General features: G+C 37.0%; 1 protein-coding gene across 3 annotated transcripts in view; it reads right to left on the bottom strand.

Moving 5' to 3' along the window:
• TAB2 (TGF-beta activated kinase 1 (MAP3K7) binding protein 2) overlaps nt 1-14,329 on the bottom strand; it is a 69,139-nt gene that overhangs the window by 34,151 nt on the left and 20,659 nt on the right. Inside the window, exon 1 of one of the 3 annotated variants that reach the window (XM_067293547.1) lies at nt 14,170-14,184. The exons of 1 other annotated variant lie outside the window; for it this stretch is intronic. The gene's annotated coding sequence lies outside the window, so the exon portion shown is untranslated. Of the gene's footprint in view, nt 1-12,764; nt 12,782-14,169; nt 14,185-14,329 lie in introns of those variants that run through there. One more of the 3 variants, XM_067293548.1, reaches the window with a different exon arrangement.

The raw sequence follows: 14,329 nt of genomic DNA, 5'->3' as shown, positions 1-14,329 counted from the left end.
TGAGAAGATCCATTACTCTACAATGGTAAGCAATGTCACTCAACTTTCAGTTTATTTTGCACCCATTTCAAATAGTGCTCTTTGAAACCTGGATACATTTTTTGCTCTCTAGGTTTTATACAACTTAAGGTAACTAGAAGTGCAGAGGTGAAGGAACACAGGTGACAGATGAACTGATTAACCTAAGATCTAATAGGGCTCTTCAGCAGTTTTTCATTACGATACATACCAAGAGTGGTATTTAAGAATGTCCAGAAATACTGCTCATATTAGTCTCGTGAACCAACACACCTGCTTGATGATCTCCCAGATGCTCATAATTTTCTGAAAACAATGTTGCTGACTCAGTCTGAGTTCTTTTTGAAATTCAGGAACTTATTTCCAAGATAATAAAAGAGCTGAATATTTATTTGGCTATCTTTTTGTGAAGAAGTCTGTGAAGTGACACAACCACTAGGGATATTATGGTGCTTCCCAGGGAAATAAGAATTTCATATTATTTTTTCCTCTGAGTTTACATCTTCCAGAAAGTTACCATTGCTCAGAATATGCTTTTAACTATTACACAGACACCAGACTCTTAGATGAACTGATTCACCTTACTCAAGCAAAAAAACAACAAACAAAAAAACCCCAAACAAACCCTGCAAAAAGAAGCAATATTTCATGGTATTATTTGAGCTGAAATATCCTAACCTGGAATCAGAAAAGCACCTGGTTTTCCAAGAGTACAACTGCTTCACGGGGAACAGAGTAAGTGAAAAAGCAGGACATGCAGAAAACATAAAACAGCTTTTTTAGCAACACTGAGCTTTCGGATCATACTCTTGCTGCTGTCCTTCTCTCCTTCCCTGTCCCCAGCCACATGAATCCCTAACTGGTTTCATCACTACCAGCAGTGACAGAGGCAAGAAGCCGGCAGAAGTGCAAGCTCAGACTGGCTTGAACTGCTGTGGAGTCCCACTCCGAGCACACACCCTCAGAAGACTGGCACAGCACTTTCAACGCATACTATCCCAGTCTTAGACTGGATTCCAACTCCTGCCTTTGTAACACTAATAAAGCTTGCTGATTACATTCACACAGCTTCTCTTCCTTTTTTAGAGATACAAAAAACAAAAAAGGAACAAAAAAGATAGACTTAGCCTTCTTAGGACAAAGTATTGTTTAATCTCAGCAACAGAAATTAGGTAAAGAAGGTTGTTTTCACTCCCTCAAACTATTTACAGGCATAGGTTTTCTTAGGTGTTATTCTAAGTTGACAACTTTTATACTGGACACCACATTAAGAGACTAATTCTCATTCAACTCAGAACTTTCAAATTCTTATTTAGAAGATGCTGACCTTCTGCAAGTCTGGCGATTTTTTTTTTTTTTTAATTCCCTATCTTTTGAAACAGGTTAAACCAGGTAGGTAGATAGTTCATCTGTGGTTTGGATAGCAGATGGAACATAAAATCAGAAGTGTTAGTACAGGCCCACATGAGTTACTGATAACAGTGGCAGGTTGTTGTCTAAAGGGACAGACTGAAATAGGTTGACAGTTCAATCCTCCTATCGAGAATAAGGTATAAGGTAACTATAAAACTCCTGCCATAAGCAGAAGCTGGAAAAAGAAAAACACTGTGTTTGGAAAACTGATTTTGAGGGAACTACTCCCCTTGCTCTAAGAGTTACAGGAATCTTTTGTTCTTTGTAATATTCCCAGAGCAGAGGAATCAGACGGATCGTTCATTTATTCTGTTGCTCTAACATTTGTCCCCACTGCAGCAAGGGTAACACTGATGCCAATGCTTTCAAATGCAGTTGCTATAGCACAGTGCCAAAATCTCCTCAAGTCATACAATTAGGAGGGAAATGATTATTTTAGAAAGTCTAACTCAGCTGATGAGATAAAATGACATTTCACACGGCAAGCAAGAGAGGTCTCTAGTGTGAGGAGGTTCTCATCACCAGATTTTAAGAACACACTTCCAACAACGGGCATTTTAGAATTTTTTTTAAAAAGCTTTAAATTCTCTTAACCAACTCTTGCTACAATAAAGCTACTACGAAGAATAAAACCACCATGAAGAATATTCCGGCTGCGTCTTTGCCTTCACAGCCACCTTATGTCAAGTACTGTTCATCATATCCTACACATTAACAAAACTCCAATCAATGCAATACCTGAATAATAGGCTTCAAAAAAGCATTAATATACTGGAGGAAGACGGAATCCAGTTGTGATAGTCTTCTATATTATTTACAAATTTAGAGGGTGGCTCAGTCATACTATCACTGCCAAATTAAAAAAAAACCCTCTATTTTAAATAAATCTATTTTTTAATTTCAGATATTCTGTTATTCTTTACTTATATCTTAAATTGCTGTGCAGTATTCAACTGATACACCTCTTGCAGAGCTGTCTGTATCCATAGTGACTTAAATCAGGAAAGACATTAAATATACATCCATATAAAATAGCATTAAGGTTGCAAAAATCAAGTACCTGGAAGTTAAGAAGAGCAAAGAATTAGTAACATTTCAATTAAGACATATGATGTGTGTTGGCATGCAGATCACAAACTCCTGCCCAATAACATGTAATAATTCTGTGGCAATGCCAGGAATAGTATCATACGCTCTGAATTTAACACACTGGAATGCAACCAAAGAGAATTTCTCTCTTCTTGTCATTCTCCAGCTCATTCATCATTTTTCTTTTGTATTTCACTAGGCAAAACATTTACTTCTGAACTATGTTGTCTTTCTAAACAGTCTTACCAATGTAGTCTCTTTGCTGACGTTTTCTTTAAAAACATAGTAGCAATTCTAACATGTGAAGTGACATGAACTTTCCCAGGTCACAGGGTCAAAACCTCAGATTCCCCAAATCCTCAGAAGACACTTAGGAGAGGAGGATACTAACATTTTGCAAAAATTTATAGCAAGGGCTCTCAAACCTGTGGTGGTCATACCAGAGGTGAGAGTTCCTGGTTGTACACAACGTGCACAAAAAAAGCCATTCAGCTTGCTCAAGCCATATTTATATAGCATTTCACTGTGATTCACAGACTACCTTGAGAACACCTGGTTTATTCAACGCCCTGCTCAAAAGAAGAGTGCTGGAAATGAGAATTCCTGAGCACTCCTGCTGGCTTTAGCAGGGTTATCATCTGCTTAAAGAAAAGCAAAAAGACAGCTTGAGCAATAGCATTTTGAGCAAGTCTGTAAGCTATCATCAGTTAAGAACAGTATGATTTAAGAGCAAAATAAACTCATCACATAATATCTTCAGTGTTCTTTCTTATACAGTATAAAAACTCAGTTACCTGGACCTAAAAATGTACATTACATGCCATGTACAAGTGCAGTTTGAAACTCCTGTGGTGGAATCTGTGATCCTGTTTACATGGAAGTCATCACTCAAACCATTAAAATGGATCATCACCAACCGATAGCTGCATGTTTGGACTGTTAGGGCATTGCATTAGAAGAGGAAAGAACAAGCTGTTTTACTTCCTCTGAGCTATCATGACTACATTCTTCCTTACCACACAATTTTTTGCTTTTCAAGCAGCTGAATTCCCAAAGTCAAAGACTTCATTACCACAAACTAAATCCTTTCACTCACATCACAATGCAGAAATGAATAAAGTTTAAATTACTTGACTTGTATTTGTAACTCAATACCATTAATTAACCAGCTGATTAAGATTATACTGTGGTATCCTAAATCCTTGAATGTCAGGAAGTTTCTTTACAAGGAACTAATGAACCACATCAACATCTTTAATATTTGTAATTTAAGCAGATTTATACCAGACATGGTTTGATGGTTAGGACAAGATGTGTTTAAGGCAGTTTCAGGGCATGCTTCTCCCAAGGACAGGATCCCACTTCTCTCTCCATTAGTACCTGGGCTGGGCATTTCCACTTTGTCCCTTCTGCAAACACTTGCATGAAGTATGAAAAAGTTAGGAAATTATTCAGAATAGATCTTAGTCTACCCATAACTTTTTTTTTTTTTTTTGGCTAATTTTAACCTAGATCAGTTTCCGGGTCTTGTTCATTACACTGCCATTCAAAGCTTGTGCCAACATGAGCAATACAGATTGGAAGCAGCAGCGTCGGCTAAAACCATTCTTAGAACTACGATCTGAAGATGAAAAACTATTTCACAGAATGCTAATACTTGCCCTCTTCCCTGCTGTTCTCCCCTAGAGTAAAAAGAGTATTATTTAATGCCAAAGAAATAAGCTTTTGGAATGGCTGTTTCAAAAGTATACCTAGCAAGGTAGGTACTCTATTCTCATTTACATTCTAAATGGAAGGAACACAAATTTAAAACTTAAAGAGCTTTCAGCTAGTATTTCCAACCTTAGCTGCAGTGTAAATTATGTGCGGAAGGCTAGCAAAGCATTTTTTAAAAGTATAATTTACTGGGGGGGGGGAGGGGGAGGGAGGGTAGAGGGATTAGGGGGAAACTGATGCCCTTCCTTAAATTTAAAGCTCCAAAACTACTTCCAAACAACAGAACACAAATAGTTCTGCTTCATATATACCAGGCTTTAGAAAGTATTCAAATAGTTGCTAAGCAGCAGCAGGCTATGGGCATCACATCAGATTTTAATGTTTCACTGACTGCATGCTAGAGAAAGTTTTGCAAGATCATTTATCAAAATATTTTCTCAAAGTAACTATTTAGCCAGATTTCAACACAAGCACAGTTTGAAAACCCACCGAACAAACACTACAACAATTACAGCAAACACAGAAGCTGTTAGTGTCACAAGCAACACTTATCTGCATTTCAATAGTCTAAAGCAAAAGAATATATAATTAAATAAAAGGCTTTTACATTTTGGCAGTGAGCTTTTCCCCTACGGACAGAACAGGCTGTCCCCGCAAAACTAGTATTTACCAAACGTGGCTCAACGATCAAATTACACCTTCTCTGGCACTCACCAAGTAGTGAATGCATATGTCACGAAAAGCCACAAGCAATCCAACAAGTTTAGAGCAACTCCAAGTGTTCTTTTTTTTCCCCACATACTCCTTCAAGAAAACACTTTCAATTCCACATTGTTTATGCAAAAAGCATCTTACTTATTTTCCAAATCTGTATTTCAAGAACAAATAGTTTCAATTAGCTCAAATAACATAATATAAAAATAAAGTAATTTAAATAATCAGTCCAGGACAGTAATGACACTGATCATAACGTGTCAATGAAGCAGGAATTTACTTTCAATTCACACTGCCAAACACAGACAACGATTTATGGCAAAAATGTATTTGCAGAAAAGAAAAAAAATTAGTTGCTGAAATTGGGATTGCGCTCATCCAGATCAAGGACTCCACAGGTAACATTCATTACACTTTTTCTAAGGACTCATAGCTTTCTTTTGTCAACCAGCTGCTGACATTGCTTTTAAAGTACTGATGCAAATTAGTCATCTTAAGTTTTACTAAAACACTTAAGGCTTTAAATAAAGAGTTCTCTCCCCTCCCTCCCTCCCCCCCCAAGAAAACATTACTTTAAAATATTTTTAGCTGAAAAATCTACTGGCTTGGGTAGAAATGAAAGCTGGCTAGTCAACTACATAAGAGTTTTCTGCTCAGTTCTTCAAAGTAATTTCAGAATTAATGAGCTAGACTACTTATCAATGCCATGCCTTCCCTTTTGGGGAAACAGCAGAGAATATCCTCTGATATTATATACACCCCCTCTGAATATATATGCCCCAAATCTCTACGAACCTTTTCAAACCAAGCAAAAAGGCTGCTCAGTGTTGTAGCTACAAACATCCAAGTGCCCATGCTGCCATTAATAGATGTCAGCTGTGTCCTGCAGGACCACCAAAGCCCCTGAGGTATCTTAGCCAGGGAGGGACAGAACCACCTCGAGGTGACTTTGTGCTTTCTAACATTCAATTTCCAGACTGCTTACGAGGGATGAGTCCATTGTCACCATTCTTGCTCACTGTGAAGATCCCCCATGAGGAGACCTCAGACACCCTATGAGATATGAGACCTGGACTAGACCAAAAGCTGAATTTGGATAGTTGTATGAGCCATACAATATACCATTTTAGCAGCTGGCATCAGATCAGTGGTATGATTACCTGCTTTGCATATTTCACCCATATTATCTCCCTTTGGGATCACATATTAAACTAATTCTGCAACTAGAATAGGTGCGTAAGAGCAATGACTAATAAATCCCTAAAAAAGCATTTATAGGAAACATGTAAAAACTGTACTCTAGGCTCTCACTGATGAATAACAAATTCCAAATGTGTTAAACACTAATCTTGATTTATGCAGCCTTTAACAGACTGGGATTATACTACCTAAGACTGCTTCTTCTCAAACCATCTCCAAGAGCAGAAACAGATGCTAGGATATCCCTGATAAAACAGTGCTGATCTGGATGTTTTCTAAACTTAGCCCTACAACTCTGGAATACTGTGCAATGAAAAGGAGCTCCATTTTCATAGAATCACAGAACAGTTCAGGTTGGAAGGGACCTCTGGAGGCCAACACCCCATTCAAAGCAGGATTAACCTCAAGGTTAAATTACATGCACAGAGCCTTGGCCAGCCAAGTTCTAAAAGTCTCCAAGGATGGAGATTCTACTAGCTTCCTGGGAAACCTGCGGCAGTGTTTAACCACTCTCACTAAGGAAAATTTTTGCCTTATATCTAACTGAGATTTCCCTTATTGCAATCTGTGACTGTTACCTCTTGTCCTTTTGTTGGACACCTCTGAGAAGAGTACGGCCCCATCGTCTCAATAACTCCCATAAGATAACTTAGGGCCACCATTAAGTGCCCCGTTAGCAGTGTCTTCTCCAGGTTAAATGAATTGAATTCCCTCAGCATCTCCTAATATATCGCCAAGTATCCTAGTGGTCCTCCACTAACCCTGCTCCCGTTTGTCAGCATCTCTCCTGTAATGGGATGCTTAAAACAGTCTTCCAGATGCAGCCTCATAAGCACTGAAGAGAAGGAATAATTACATCCCACAACATGCTGGCTATGCTCTTTCTTACATTCAATCTGCAAGGCCCTTTTTGCCTACACTTTGAGAAGACTGAAGCATTGGGAGATAGTTTGAAATACATTTAGACTGAGAGCTGCCATTTGAAGTGTTTTTCATTTTACAAGGTTAATTAACTTGAGGTTTTCACAGTGCTTGTGTGTCAGCAATCATATTGTAAATAAAGTAAAAACAGTTTTTCTAAAAAATATAATAATTAGTACAGAAGTTTTTCTCTACTTTTACATGTGCATTACTTTCAATGTTAGAATGCATTTCTGATTATTTTGTGAATGCACACACAGAAGCTGGAGAAAGGTATTTAGTTTGACACCTGCCTACTTAAGGACTTGAAATGGGAGAAAAACATGCACAGAGAAAAATGAAAGTTATAGGGCTGAATATACTATGAGGAACAGCTATATAAAAGTTATGGGCCTGAATATGTTCTGTGACACTGAGTCCAACTTCAATTCAAACTTCTGTGCGAAGTACTTCTCTGCTACTGTTGGGCTCTGTGCAGATCCGTAATCAGTAACTTACACAAGCCCCAACTATTTTTTTTCCCCGTAGGCCTTTAGATCTCTCTTCAGTGACTAGATGTTTACATGCTTCAGTGGAATTTAGCTCCATTTGAATATGGCCTATTGCTTTCTAGCCCAGGCAGATGTCTCCTCTAGACACAGAGGGCCCATTTCAATATTTGAAATGCAAATTTAAATAATATGTAAACCTCAATGCCAAAAAATCAAAGCCACTGCTAACAATGTTTTTTGCAGTAGGAAAGTTTTAAATGCCAGTATAGACAGTAGAAAACCTTTTTGCAATACCATATATTACAGTACAGAAAACTACCAAGCTCTTTGGTCTGGCTGCCATATTTTCTTATGTCATAGCAGCTGGCAGATCTTGCCCTGCCTCTATGGATAAATGTAGGATGACCACCTATTGGTTAACAGAACCGTAAACCTTGGAAGTGAAAGAGCAATTAGATACCAAAACTGCCTACTTCGAGTTGTTACTGGCACCAATCATTTGAAATTAAGAAAAAAATAAAGTTTCAGATGGACTTTTAAACTCTCTCCCACCCCAACCACCCTGCCTTGAAAAGCGGCTTCTTTCCAGTAAGGAATGGAAACTGCTATACTTTCCATGAAATAAAAGTTACCACCATGTTGCAAATGAATGGGTGGTTATGTTAAATGAGGTGGTATAGTTAATTCCTTATGTGGAAAAAAAATGATTAAAAACATTTTGAAATGCTATGGCTTCCTCTTATTCTACAGACCTTCCAGAAAGCCCACTTATTAATCTTGAAGCAAACAGACATGCAATTAATTTTGATCATTTCATGAGAAATCCTTAGAGGAAAAACAACACAACAGCCTATCAAATATAATTAGAAGAATACATTTCCTTTGAGCTTAGATGGTTTTCTACCTTACCCACAAAGCTATATTCAGCCATAAAGAATCAGTAACCTATCAACAGAAATAATCTGAAAATTTTAGAATGAGGAAGTCGCAACAAGTCACCCACTTTTTAAAAAACGGACAGTTCTAGTGATTTGGCCATTAAAGAATCAAACAGCAAAAAATTTCAGGAATTCCTTCAATCCTGCCCAGTCTGCAGATGACCAGCCTCTCACCTACCACAAGTATATAGCAGTGCTACTGAGATTGACCAAAACAACCTAATCATTTCACTGGGAGCCACAAAGGATACAGCAGCTTGTTTGTTTGTTTAATTAGCTTGAAACAAGATTCTACAAAGAGTAGGAAGCAGCAACTCCTGCACATTAGCTGAGTTAATAATATGTAATGAAATCATATCTGGGGAAATTGTCAATGCATTGCAGCATGAATTTAGAAACACTGTTCCCATTTACGTCAGTGAGAGCTATACAGTTTTAAAATAAGTTAGTTTTAAGTCCTAGAAGAGAGGCTTAGTGTCACTGGCCCACAGAGAGCATTCAAGGAGGCAAGCAGACCACATAGCAAGTCTTCTACGGAATCCACTGAATTTATAAATAGTTTAAAAGCAATAAACCTACAGGCATGCCATTTTACAATGTTAAAACATACTCTGAAATACTGACACTTGCTTCACCGTTTCAGCTACATTAAATTCAACACCTTTTTACCACCAGTGACATGGCAGGATTGATTGCTCCAGCCAAATCAACAATAAATGCCAGTAACAATACCACCAACCTTAGAGGCAAGCTACAGACCTGCGTCTTTCAGGAACATAATAAACCAACATACCCAAGAACAGTGAAGTCTCCCATGGATATATGTTATGAACCTTAAAACCAATGATAACCTCTCTGTAGAAGAGCAAAACAAAAAACTCAAATGAGCTGTAAGGCTGTTTCACTTATATTAACTTAGAATCAAGAATTATGAAATACAACAATGCCTGGCTTCATAGTAAAATTAATACATATAATAGTCTAATACATACATATACACATATATATGTATATATGAAAACATACACTATAATAGTGTGGTGTTTCATAGCAAAAACTAATCTAACAGTAAGTTACTTGAAATCTACAACAACAAATGCTATTATCCTTTTTGAAAAGTATGCCTTATTTCCTGTCTCAATTGATATCAGAAAAGGGACAAAAAGCCAGTACTTCTCATCATTAATTATTATACTGCTATAAAGAAAACTCCCTTACAAACAGTGGAAGTTAGTAGTTTCCTTTGCCTTTTAATCTATAAGGAATACATTTCTATCACAGTAAAATGAGTCGGTCCCACATGCTTTTTTGAGTTTCATGAGAAATCCTGCACGAGCTTTTTTTTTTTTTTTATAGCTTCTGAACTATGGCGTATTTTCCTCAAATATCAGTAATTCTAGCAATTTTACCTTTGCAAAGATCAGTAGGTTTACCCACATATTCCAGTTTTTCTTCACTGATTAGGAAAGCTACAAGGAGTCAGAAAAAACGCCGTCTACAAAGAACAGATGTATGTTTTTTCTTCAAGCCATAAAATGTAGACGTTTAGGAGCTATTTTGTTTTGCTTCATTCTAATGAAAGCTTAAAACTTGCATAATTAAAAAATTCCTTCCAGTTGTTGGCATAGGTATAATAAACTCTTAAAAGAATATGTAGAGCACGTATTTCTACTGTAGCATTAACTTACATTTCCCAACTGATTTATAATTGTTCAACTTTAATGTTGCATGACTGTAATTAACATCTGACAGAAGTGTTTAGAGTAGTTGCTCATTTCAAAACTTAAGATTACTCATTTTCCATATAAGTATTAAAAAGCTCATTCTGAACCAATAATCAGAAGTAAATTTGGAAAAAAGGCATTCCAAATAGTAATTACCAACCTAGATTAATAAAACTGTTTTGCAGCCACATGTGAACGTAAGCATAGATATTTATCAGTTTAAGGCAGTATGTCTATGAAATATTGTAACAGATTATTTTTATCCTATAAATACACTATTACACAAATATGGTTGAAGGAAGCCCATATCAGCTGAATGGTGTGTGGATATAAAGAAATGTAGCAATACTTTTAAAAAATTACTCAGAATAATTCAATGTTTTTCTTCTCTGTATATCACATGCAGCAATATGCAGAATTATACATTTTAAAGCAAAGCATAAAAAAATTCTAGTTCTTAAACTATTCCAAGGGAGGCACTTGCCTTTTCTCCATCTATATAGCATGAGACTGAGAACTGAAGTAAACTGATACCTAAAATGATGGAAGAACCAGATCAGAAATTAAGAATCTAATCACCTAGAGTGCAGGAAATTTGAGAATAGGAGTGAGTTTCTGCACAAAGAATCAAATGATGAAACATTTTGACAGTTTCTTCCTGAAGTGGACCCATAGCAACATAACACCTCTTTGAAGACATGTAGCAACAAAAAAAAGGATTCTTAAGAATTCCCATATTATCCTCTGAAATCCCAAACCTCTCCTTAAGAGCTCTTAGCTTCTTACTGTATCTACTCAAGAACTGTGAATTTCATTTCTTGTAATATTTCCTGCTCCCCTCGTCTTCAAAAATAAAAGATTGCTGCTTATCTTTCCTTATCTGCTGGAATACTAACATAGTTAAAGATGGAAGCAACTATCTCAGTGTTATATGTATTCCAAGTAGACAGCACAAATAAACAAAGGATATCTCAGCTTGATAGTTCTTTCATTTTCTAATCCACAGTAGTTCAAAACCTTATTACATAAGGAACATTATACAGAATTGACACACAGCTTCTGAAGCTATGCATACATTATATATTTTGACAATATAGCAATATCAGAACAAAATAAACAAGTATTCTTTTCTCCATTTCACAAGTGAAATGCACTATATTGATGAAAGCTGCACCTGTATGAAGAGTATTTTGCCAGCATAGTATAACTGTACCAGCAAAACACCTCGAACACAAAGATTAAGCTACAGTTTCACAAGCACTTTTTTTACTGCAGTACCAGCTTAAGCAGCCCTCATCCCTCAGCTGTGCTGGCACAACTGTTTGTGCAGCCGAGCAGTGAGGCTGGTCAGGGAATCATTCCAGGTTAAAAATAATATTTTTCTGATGGTAAATTCCACAGTCTACTTTGCTGCACAGCCACCTGGAACATTAACTAGTTATACTATTGCAACTGAGGGACAAGGCAGGAATAAGCAGCTCAGGTCAGGGCAGCTCATGCCAGTACTGACATGGAAAGAAATGCTCATGAAACTACACCCACAGTCTTTAAATGTTTTGGCATTGATTAAACACATTATCCAAAGAGCACAGAATAAATGAGAAGAATATTACCTTAAAAATGTGTAAAAAATAGCAGCGGGTTTCCACCTACTTTTGAGGAAATACCCTGCAAGGGTTATAGGGAATTCTCACAGAACCTGTTATATTAAAAAAAAATAAATAAATAATAATAATAATAAGTAATTAAAAAAAATCCCTGTTTGTGTGGAATAAATTTATTTCATTATTTACCGTTCATTCACTGGTTTACCTGCTGCAATAATTGGTACTGGATATCTCTACCCTTACTGCAAACTAGCAGGACTCTACTGCATTTCTTCTCTTAACAAATCTCTCTCTATTCTGGGCAGGGTAAAGGGAGAGGAAAATAAGCTGTAAGATAAGACAACATCTGTTTACAGCACCTTTATATTTAATTACTTTATCATTGCACAGAAAATGTAACAAGAATAAAAAACTAATGCACCTCACAATACTAGCTACTCTGTTTGTGTAAGGGATACCCCCCTGTCCCCTTGACAAGATTTTATCTGTCAAAATAAACCTTTCTGTTAGCAATCTGCCTTATTTCTCCTCAAATTTTTAAGTCCAAAGGAACTGCAGGACAGACACCTACCCACGAAAAATTATGTATCCTTGCTGGTTTTGAGAATCACTACATGAACAAGGCTTCCAGAAAGGAGCTGGCTTATATCATGTTAGCATGGCACGTAAGTTACAGGGAGCACATGCCTGTGTCTCAGCCTTGTTCAAAAGCAGCAGCATCCTATTCCTCCTCCTGATCACAGCATGGTTTTTGAAAGGACTGCAGTTAATACCTGAAAGCAAGTGTATGCTTTAAACTTTATTTAAAAGAAAAAAAAATTAATGTTGGAAAGAGTCCATTATTCAAGTTCATATATTATTCACACATGCATACTTCACATGTAGGTAACAGTATCCCTACACCTCTCAGAAAAACTAATAATTCAGATGTACCATTCTTAATGTTGATGTATTTTCCTTCTCAGTGTTCAAACAGGTAAGTGAGACTTTTACAACTTCTTTCTATGAATCTGCTTCAAAGAATCCATGGGAAGTTTTAATATTATCTACTCAGAGAATATGGGAATAAAGGCATTTTTCACCAGTTAAGTTCATATGTTTATCATCAGATTTAACTCAAGCTACATTTTAGAATTTCAAGAGAGCACTATTGTAATTAAAAATGAACATTTAAAAAATTACTCTAAATCAACATGATTGCCAAGAACAGAATGGCTGTCACAGAAGAGAAGCAGTGCCCAGAGACAGATCATGAGCAACAGATCTTGTTTAGTAGTGGTGCTTGGTCTTTTATTAAACTTTCAATGAATATTACAATAATACAAACTTTAGTAACAGTAATACATGCAAATCCATTGACTGTTCTTTAAACTCAAGCAGCAATGAAGTGAAAAAACTGTTACAGGCTTAATTCAGGTGAGACAGAGTTACCCTCTGTCTTGAATACAACTTTTCCCACCACAGATACTTATCCTCCCAGAAGCTAAGACTGTGCAATTACAAATCCGTTCAAATAGAAATACTAAAAGTGTGCACTTCTCCAGCAATTAAGAGGAACAGAATCACAACAAGCAGTGTACGTCAGATCTAGATGAGTCTCACACTATGTGACTGTCCTATAGTGCAACTCTGCAGCAGTCTAAATTGTAAAGGAGACATCACACCGAAGTCTTAAGTCAGGAGGCTGGTTACTCCTCCTTCCCTTATCTGGTCTGAATATACCTCTTCAAGAGCCAGGTTGCACAGCACTACTCTCATGGTGAGAATTCTGCTAGACTCACAGTAACTAAACTGCAGTCAATGGGAGCCCACTAATATACAGCTTCATTCAGGTACTTGTACTAGCACATTATCATGGGTGTATAAGGTAAGGTGAGGGTCAAGAATTTTGATGCACACAAGTATATCACCAAACACAAGTACCATCTGAATATGCACAAAAATGTAATATGTGTTTTTAAATAATCGTATCTAAGTCTTATCATATCATCATGGTAACCTAGATGCACCTAAATTCATCTACCTTCTCAAAAGGTCCTACAACAGGTAGTTGAGCAAACAACAGTTTGCTGTCACTTGACAGAGGGTCCTTTTTAAAGACTACTACAGAGCTCTTTTAGTACATGTCCTGCAGTTAAGCGTTCTGCACCGCACCAACTGTTGCGGGCTGATTGATAAGAGGAATCCTTTAACAGTATCATTTATTAAAAGCTAACAAGTTATCTCAAACTGAACTTTATTCATCTTTTGTCCTACACCTGTCCTCATTTTTCTGCGCACCCCCCCCCCCCCCACACTTCTACTCAATCCAGTTCAACAGGTTGCTGCTGCCACCTACCAGAAGAGGTCTCACTCTTTCTCCTCACTGCTTGCTTTTCTCTGGTTCTGGTGCTCACTGGACACTTCATGGAGGCAGTTCCACATGCTAATAGAACATAAAGATATTCTTTTTTGGGGCTGGAGTATTTTGCTAGCAAATTGAACTGGATAACAGAGGG

Source organism: Apteryx mantelli, chromosome 3 (genome assembly GCF_036417845.1).
Source record: "Apteryx mantelli isolate bAptMan1 chromosome 3, bAptMan1.hap1, whole genome shotgun sequence".
NCBI lineage: Eukaryota > Metazoa > Chordata > Aves > Apterygiformes > Apterygidae > Apteryx > Apteryx mantelli.
The sequence above is the reverse complement of the archived record's forward strand: the minus strand, read 5'-3'. Positions and strand labels throughout refer to the sequence as shown.